Raw genomic sequence first — 9,868 nt, forward strand, 5'->3', positions numbered from 1 at the left:
TTATGTCATGTATTGGAAAATTCGACTCGTTCCACATCATTACGAAATATCATATTCATGATCCATGGAACTAGTATTAATCTAATCTAATCTAATCTAGAATGACGGTACAGAGTCCGTGTAAAGTCTATCCAGTTCTGTTTTGATTTGTGCGGCATTTCCATCCTTCAAAGGATAATGTTTAATAACAGTACGAAACACTGTTTTCCCTATTTTCAATCGCAGTCGACACACTGACCAGTTCCGACGGCTGTCAACAATGAACTGTATGGTGTACGTAGTTGAAATTCTTTATAGGAACCTTGGAATAATCATGCATATCAACCATGTAGGCGCAACAAAAATGTGCCATTCTTTCACGGAAATTTACCAGACTTACCAAAATCAGCGTCGTATATTACCATAGTCAACATTTAAAGCCATTTCATGAAACTTTTTAACTATCTGAAGGATTAATTTCAGACTTCGGCATCCTATAAAATAGTGCCATCAGTTACTTACTGTGACATATTAGGAATATGTTCGATACGGAAATGTAGAAAATGACTTGTGTAATGTGTGACTCATGCTTAAAAAGGTGAATAGCTTTTCCAAATAACTATCGGGATTAATGATCAAAAATTCCGTTGTTTAGAAGCAGTTGCGTTGCACCATTTGTTTCTAATATATCATTTCCCAAATATGATTACACTTTTGGAAAACGTCGTCAATCACCGAATAATGACAAGATATGCGTTATTTTTGTTCATTCACATGTGTGAATATCTTTCCAAGAAATAACAAAAGGAATATAATGTTATAAAAACTAATCTTTTCTCTTAACAAAATGGGAGCACTCTGAGTAAATTCTTACCAGATATTAATGACAGATCTCACTATGTTAGTGCGTTTTTCTTATTTGCCTTACATATAGACAACCTAAAATATTTACTTAAATGCTGACGAACATAATTAAAATGAAATTTATCTGAGCGGACCTCATGACCCGTATGGAACACTTCTGTTTTGTTACGTCAGGATGGCCGAGTGGTCTAAGGCGCTGCGTTCAGGTCGCAGTCCACTTCCGTGGGCGTGGGTTCGAATCCCACTTCTGACAAGATATCTTTACTCGTTAGGAAAGACATCAAATTGTTACAAATTAAGCAAATCGTTTTTCAAAATAATATAGAGTTTGAAACTAGAAGTATTTGAATTTGTATGTGAAGTTGAGTTCCGCAGAGGTTGTAATGAAGAATACCTGGAAACAGTTATTTTGAGTTTTTACGAATTAAATGCAGAATATAAAGCTGCAGTTGAAGTATAATTTCATTTCCACAGCGTCCACTTGCCAACAAGATTATAGCAGACAAACCGCTAGCCAGGGCTGGATAGGAACTGGGAAAAGAAGTTGCCGATTCTTTCTCGAAGGAACTGTACTGTCATTCCCTTTAACAGACACGGGGAAACCACGGGAAAGTAAATGTGGATAACCGGACTGCAATCGGATCCATGCTTCTCCCCATACAGAGTCCAGTGTCTGAACGGTTGCGTGATCTCGTTCAGTTAAGTGGAACATGAATATTTGCTGCATGAATAGCTTTAGATGGCTCTGAAGTTATTGCTACCTGGTTGGTGGCAACTTCTGCACTAGTATTATCTCAACTTTGACGCAAAAAATCTCAGTACTGAATATTTTAATGTCAATCAAGCACAGTAAATAGATAAAAAGAGATTCCTCAGTCGTGATGTCTTCAGTGTAGTAGATACGTAATGCTTGGGACATACCCTATTCAGTAATAGAAATAGATGTTGGTACTACCTATAAATCAAATATATTAATCATGATAGCAAGGTAAAATTACAGTTACACTATTATTTCTTGTAATTTATATATTTATATTTTTCAGGGTCCAAACAGCATTTCTGCTCTTATTTACAAATGACGTGAAATGTGCCCGCAAGTTAAGCTGATTCAGTAGTTTCATTTTTGTTTTCATCGTCAAAACTATCGCTGCGAGGATTATAGAACAAAGTGTTAACCAGCCCCATCCAATTAGTGCATTTTATCGATTATGGATGCAGAAGAACTCCGTGACTGTTACTTTATAGTGTAATGTTGATGCTTTAATTTGTTCTGAAATCAGTGCTGATATTCAAGACCATAAAAGTGAGTTAAAAGTTGTGACTATCTGAGGAAGTTAACCTTGCATTACTGCGCACTGTTTCACCAGGTATCCAGCCTAGCTTACCAAATTCCCAACCAGACTAACATTAATTATAATCTTTTAGTACTCATCTTACGATAACTGGTGATATATATATATATATATATATATATATATATATATATATATATATATATATATATATATATAAAGACAACTTAAATAAAAAGAAATAAATCAGTTTATATTTGGACATTTATTTTAACATTGATCATTGTTCCGTTAAAATTTAAGAATATCAAACTTGATTCATAACTAAACTGGGGCCTTATTTAGGATTGTGTAAACGTGAGTTTGTAATATTACGGAACACATCAAATAGGGAGCCAAGATTGGGAGCTACATAGAACACTACATTCATAAAATAACACACAAAGAAAGTTGAAACATATGCAAAACAACAACCAACAACCAACCGATTCAATTTTCACCCAAAGAAGTTACATTCGTAGCGTAATCCTGTCCATCATGAAATTACCACACACTGGTATACAAAATTCATACTAACTCTCTGTGAAATCTTCCCGAAAAGAATAGCTGAGGGCTACTTTGATGATTACACCACATGCTTCACGTGGTCAACCTGGTTTACACAAAGAGTGTAACTCCACAATAATTTTGATGATTAAAATAAATTACATCGAAACGCAATTTACAAAAGAAAAACCTCGAACTGGTTACTATCGCCTTACTGTTAACCTGATGGGTCAAACAATTGTATAAGCACGTGGTACTGGTCTCACAAAGTACACCCCACGCGGGTTGAACATAAAGAAAAGTTGCTATATTGAAAAATATTGTCAAGACGAGACGTTATAATCTTACGCACATTCGCATTTAAGATTGATGATCTTAGTTAGAGTTACTGATCAACACGTGGTTCCACTTTACTCACAAAGTAGTGACAAAGCAACTACTGGAACATATTCTGAACTTCACACTCGAATTACACTGCGTTGCAATTTAAGATAACATTAGATATTTTAGAGCTAAACCTGAAATGAAGGTGATTAAATTTTCAGTTAGGCTGAACTTAAGAAATCCGTTGTCCTACGGACTTAGCAGACACGCGCTTAGCTGGAGATCTTACCACTTCAGACCTCGCCGCGGACAGACTGCCGTGGGTCCCTCCTGAGGGGTGCCTCACAAATACAAACGGAAGTGACCAGAGAGGCAGCTTCCTATACCAACATGACAAGGGACAGACAGGACCATACTAAGAATAGAAACCTCTTGGCTTTTAGAAAGCATAGCTACCTGTTCCGCGTTGGTCCTACTGTTCTCTAGCAGACAGGCTTGTCTGCTACCGTCAAGCATGCAACTAGAAATACATTTACTCATTCATTCTTTCACACAGAAGGGAAGGGGGATGACAGTATCTTATCATATACAGTATATAAAAGAAAGCGGATGTATGTTCCGTATGAGACTATGTGACATGAATTACATATAAACTGTGTTTTAAAGTGTAGTAGTGTGACGTTCTTGTTTATGTGTAAAAGTAACACGTTTCACTGCTCAGTCTCCTCCCAGATAGTCAGAAACACCACAGTAAATTTAGAAGTGGAATGTATGCCGTAAATGACAACAGATTTAAGAAATTAACATGAAAGGAATCCAACAGAGACCTTTCAGTAGGTTGTAGAATAATAACCGCTACGAACCACAAGAGGCGATTTCATTTCATGTATGCCCAGTTTCGAGCCTGGACCCATCTTCAGGGTGTTATACGTTCAAGTACAAGTTTCAATGCTCATTATTGGTGGTCACTGTTTAAATATCACCATTATATTATTCGTTTTTTTATTTAAACAGTTATCTCCAACACTGAGCATTGAAACATGTAATTAAATGTAAAAAATCCTGAAAATGGTTTGTGACCACAAACCCGAAACCGATCGTGCCTTAAATAAAATCACATTTAGTCGTGACTGGTAGTGGTTATTATTCTACACACAATACATTTAAATAAGATGTGCTAATGTGTATCAATGAGCAAGCCTCGAATAAAGTAACGATAAACCAAGGAGTGAGTTAGATGTGCCTTCTCTGTTACGAAATGGTTTTCCGCTATTCGGAAAACCTCTAGTTTAGACAACTGTAGCATTATGTCGCTGATCGCACTGAGACAGTACCATAGCAGTTACCATCTTCTCTTTAAAAAGCGTAACATCAGCCATAGAGCGAGAGCTTCATTCGTTTGTGAGTCGCTCTCTCTTCCATAATAATGAATACGTTGTTGTACCGCGGATCAAACCAAGGTGTTGAAAAGCCACTTTTTCGTGGCGTGCTCGACTTCCCTTTCAGCGTAATTCGAAGTATTGTTGTCAAGTTGGCGACGAGACGTTTCCCAACTGTAGTGGAATCAAATTCTCCGTCGCAGGATTCTTAACGAAATCAACAATTGGAGCATTGTTGGGTTTTACAGAACGCCACGTGCGGTACCGTGTGCTCTGCACTATGCCTTAAATAGTAAACAATTCATCACAAGTCGTCAGATGACCACACCTCTAAGTAATTCGGACTTTTGAGGAGAAGAAAGTGCGGCAAAGCAGTCAACCTCACACTCTCTGTAAAGTTCTAAAGTTGTCCTTTTTCTTTTGTAAAACCACACCCACTTCCAACAACCAGCGACATTCTCGATTTGAGTTTAGATGAGTAACACTATGTACTGTAGGGTATAAAAATTGTAAGTAGTCTTTTATGGATTTTTTCCCACGCCCGGGTTCCCGGGTTCGATTCCCGGCGGGGTCAGGGATTTTCTCTGCCTCGTGATGGCTGGGTGTTGTGTGCTGTCCTTAGGTTAGTTAGGTTTAAGTAGTTCTAAGTTCTAGGGGACTTATGACCACAGCAGTTGAGTCCCATAGTGCTCAGAGCCATTTGAACCATTTTTATGGATTTTCTCAAATCACAATACTAATTAGGCTCACTTTGCAATTTTCTAAAGGTTTGTAACATATGGATGAGCTCCGAGTGAATTGTTGAAATTTCTCAGAAGAAACTTAATTTGCTGTGACATATGTACTTGATAATTTACAACTCGGCAACGCTAAGCTGCCTGAGCCAAAGCGACTCAAAAAATATTGTAATATTGATAACTTTTTATCTGAAGCAATGCTGTGGACTGGTTTATGGTCAATGAGAACACAAAAACCTACAAATATAGCCATTACTGATACACATACAGATTCTTCCCTGCAGTAGAAAAGGCTTTATTAATTGCTCGTACTTTGCCTGCAACTACATGTGCAACTGAACGATCTTTTAGTACTCTTCGAGAAGTGAAACTGGCTTTTCTCTGCAAAAAGTGAAAACAGGTTATGTAAGTTGTGCATGCTAAGTGATCACAGGAGAAAAAAGTTCGAAAAACCTTATTTTACTAACTTAGTCTTTGACAATTTTGGGCAATGCATCGGCCATTGTTATTCGATTTCAAACTGTATCAGCTGTAGTACTACATTTTGTGTACTTTCAAATCAGATGTGGTTCTTCATGGACTTTTTTCCTCATCAGCTATTGTTAAGAAAACAGACTTTTTATTATTTCGAACTGTAATTGGTGAGGTTGCATTTGATATGACAGAAGCCATACTTTGTGAATGGTAATAGATGCATTTTTTGGAAGCAGAGCTATAGATAAGGATGTATAAGCATTTTTAAAATTCGATCTCTGCTTTATCATTTTCAAGGAAGATTAGTCAAATATGAAGGGTTATATTTGTATAGAACCAACAGTATTCTCATTTCTGAATTTTTCCACTTTAAACTTTCCTCTTTCAGTACTACTTTAATATCACTGTTTTTAACAAAAATATCTTTCATAAAGATTTTTCTGCTTTATTTCCTGACTTATTGACCATTTTGTTGGATACAGTGAAGCACAAAAGCACTCGAGCACCCTCATTGTTCTTGAAATGTGATGGTGTCTTCGAACATTTGAGGCCCACGAGAAGCAATTGCCGGTCCAGTCTGTAGTGTGAATATTGTCTGACAATGTACTACAAGCAGATCGCTGTATAATATAATTAAGTACGTGCGATGTATATTTGCATTATAAGACACCACAATATGCAGTGACTTTATTATTCAGGCACATGTATAGGCGGCGGTAGTCCCAGCTGTAGACCGAGCAGGCTCATTCTGTGCTGCGTTTCCGTGTAAACACGCATGACGCGCAGTACAATGGGGCGGAAAGGAAACAATACGTCATTTGAAAATAGACAACTGGTTATTTTCCATCACCCTAAAGAACGTTCCGAAAGACAGATTGCCGCATTGTTACAACTGAATAAGAGTAGTGTAAGTGACATACGAAGATTCAACATAGAAGATAGAACTGAAGATAAACAGGGCGACCAAAGAATCTGAGTAGAAGAGAGGAAACGGGAGTAATAAGCAAAATTAAAACAAATCCAAGGTTGTCGGCAACGAAAATTGCTGCCGTAGTGCAGCAGGAAAATGGGAAGGACTTGCACCCTGAAACAGTTCGAAGAATTATCAGAGGAGAGGGGTATAATGGTCGAGTAAGCAGGAAGAGCCTACGATAAATGAGAGGAATAGAAAGAAACGGCTGGACTTCGCGAAGCAGCCGGTAAATAAGAGTGTCAGTTGGTGGGACGAAGTAATTTTTGTCGATGAATGTGAAGTACAGATGTTCTCAAACGGAAGTCCTATGACTTGGAGAAAACCGCGTGAATAGTTTCAATCTAAGCACCTGCAACTCACAGAAACACGGTTGTGGAGGTATCATGATTTGGGTTCCATGTCGTCATCTGGGGTAGGCGAATTAGTATTAACTGAAGGTACAATGGACAAGCGTAAGTATCTGAACATCCTAAAACAGAACTTACTGCAAAGTGCTACAAGTTTCGGGCTTTCGAGGACGTTCAGATTGTATCAAGACAATGATCCGAAGCATAAAGCGGATACTGTGACTATGGACGCCGTATAATTGCCCTAAGGCTTTGGATGCCCCTCCTCAAGGTCCGGACTTGAACCCAATAGAAAATCTTTTGAGTGAATTAAAGTACGACAAACACCAGTGACATCTTAACAAGCTTTAAAGGAAGTAAGTCCTGATTATACGCGAAAGCTCGTTCACAGCATGCCTAAACGCTTGGAACAAGTGATTAACCAAACAGTACTGCATACAAGGTATTAAAATGTACAATGTTGTGATTGTTGCCGCCCGAAAACTTTCATGGTTGTGATAGTGGGAGTCTTTATGTATTACTGTTTATGTTTAAGTTTGCAAATAAGAAAATGCTGTTCTGTTATTACATAGTTCTATACCATTTTGTGCCGAGACTACTCCTGTAATATGTGATGCCTGTATATAATGAAGAAAAAATAAAACAGCACTGGTGGCCGAGTACTTGTGAGAAAAAAAAATTTCAGATCAACTTATAAAATGTCAATCTGAATCATCTTAATAACACAAAAAAGATTACGTAGAAGATAATCATGAGAGAATTCTTACAGAATCAAGGTATGCTACCTACAAGACGTTTCAGAACAACGTTTTAAAAATTTGGGACGGGTTCCGTACACCAAAATAAGAAAAATAATGTTCAGTAAACTTGGGCTCTAAAATGCGTATGAGCGCTTGTTCATCTTCGCTACTGTGAAACGCATCTCCATTACTGAAAGGGTGCTCAGAGCTCGTCAGGTATCCACCTTGGAGCCCATGTTTACTAGACATTTTCTTGTGTTGGTACATACTGACAGAACATAAAAAGCGAAGAGCTCACAGTAGAAATGTGATTCCCAGTATCGAAGACGAACAAGTGCTCATAGTTCGTAAGATATGCATTTAAGAACCCATGTTTATTGTCTTTTTTACTTGTTTTGATTTGAGGAACCTGTCCCCAAATGTGTAAAACGTCATTCAGGAACCACCGATTCTCAGTTATGTAATAATTTTTAATTGTAATCTTCCCTTCAACGCCATCCCCCCTCCCAAAAAGATTCCGCCCATGTCTATTTGGACACATTTATTTGTAGTTGAGAGTTGCGACTAAGTAAAAATACTACCTTTTAAATGATACTTCACTTGTTGATTTTGTTCTACTAAAATCTTAGTGTAAGCTCTAAAATGTTTATCATCTTCTACAAACAAGTATTTACGTAAAACACGGTGTAACTTGCAAAAGCACTAACATTAACATAGTTTGAATAACAGTAGTATTTGTTTTTGATGGCTGGTTCTTGCCAGTATAGAGCATCTTCAGATAAACTCATGTTAAAAACTGAATGCCACATACAATAGCTATATTGGTCAATAAAGTAAATACGTGAATGAACTTTGTTACCTAAAAACACCCCACTGCACTGTTACATGAGTCATCAGCAGCACTGTTAGAGGTATTTTAATGATTATATAGATGTGACAATGCCACATGTAGAAGCTGTGAGAAGCGATGTACTGGGCAGACAGTGCGAAATTTTCAGATACGTTACGAGGAGCGTATCTGTTCAGCAGCAACTATTCCGTTACAAATATCGAGGAAAGCTAAACATTGTATTAGGAAAAAAAGGCCAGCCTCTTATACCTACTGGAGCAAACTGAAATCTTCGCCTATATGGGGGAAAAAAACGGTTAACCATCGGAATTAGTTTAACGACAATGCATATTTCAATATATACAGAAATATTATCGCTAAATGTAGGAGTTTTACATTGCAGTACGACACCTGCTGAAGACGAATTTTTACCTGAAAAGTGCCTCGCTTGCAGCTGTGTTGATGCGTGATGCGCGCGCCGTTTCATGCGTCCACGCTGACGACAGAACCAAAACTGTGCCAATCCCTGCCAGTTTTAAGGCCCCTAAACACGCACCAATTTATCGGCTGACCGACTAATTTCGTGGTAGCCTACACAACGTGCGTACCGACTGCACTCAGCGATTACAACGCTTCCGTGTGTGCTGTGATTTGTTTATGTTCTAGGAGATCCCGATTGGTTTCACGCAGAAACAAAAACGGGGGGTTTTCCTTGCCTATTTTAGAGGTAACAAGGCCAATAAAGACCGAGGGAAAACTGTGGGCAAAGAACTAGCTAAACCAAGGAAAGAAATTCACCCATCTTCTGTTAGAACTGGCTAATCCAAGGAAAGAAATTCACCCATCTTCTGTTACCTAAGGTAAGTGGGATCCTATGATTTTCCTAATTAGCTAAGAATGGGTGAATCTCGTAGTTGCTGAACATCATCAAACCATTTTTAACGAAAAAGATTGGAGTCGTGACAGAGGCTGAAATTAAAACATGAAACTCCATGCTGTTGCGTCCCCAAAATTATTAACTAAAATGATTCCTGAAACCTGCAACGCGTTTTAAGCTGACTGAGGAAATGTAACATTCTAAAGAAAAACGAATAAAACGAAAGACTTTCATGTAAACTTTATTAATTTATTTATGTATGTAATATACAAGATGACCTGTTAGTTTAAGAAACTCATTTCAGATTCGTGTCGTGCATTATTTAACAGATACATAAGAAATGAAGTACTTAGTCGGCCGTTGTGGCCGAACGGTTCTAGGCACTTCAGTCTGGAACCACGCGACCGCTACGGTCGCAGGTTCGAATCCTGCCTCGGGCATGGATGTGTGTGACGTCCTTAGGTTAGTTAGGTTTAAGTAGTTCTAAGTTCTAGGGGACTGATGACC

At 38.1% G+C, this 9,868-nt stretch overlaps 1 non-coding gene across 1 annotated transcript; it reads left to right on the forward strand.

The window, feature by feature from the left end:
• The first annotated feature begins 1,012 nt into the window (after positions 1-1,012).
• Positions 1,013-1,096, forward strand: Trnal-cag (transfer RNA leucine (anticodon CAG)). Its single transcript has one exon. It is a non-coding gene; the product is annotated as a tRNA-Leu (tRNA).
• The last annotated feature ends 8,772 nt before the right edge of the window (positions 1,097-9,868 follow it).

The sequence above is a fragment of the Schistocerca nitens genome, chromosome 8 (genome assembly GCF_023898315.1).
Source record: "Schistocerca nitens isolate TAMUIC-IGC-003100 chromosome 8, iqSchNite1.1, whole genome shotgun sequence".
Lineage (NCBI taxonomy): Eukaryota > Metazoa > Arthropoda > Insecta > Orthoptera > Acrididae > Schistocerca > Schistocerca nitens.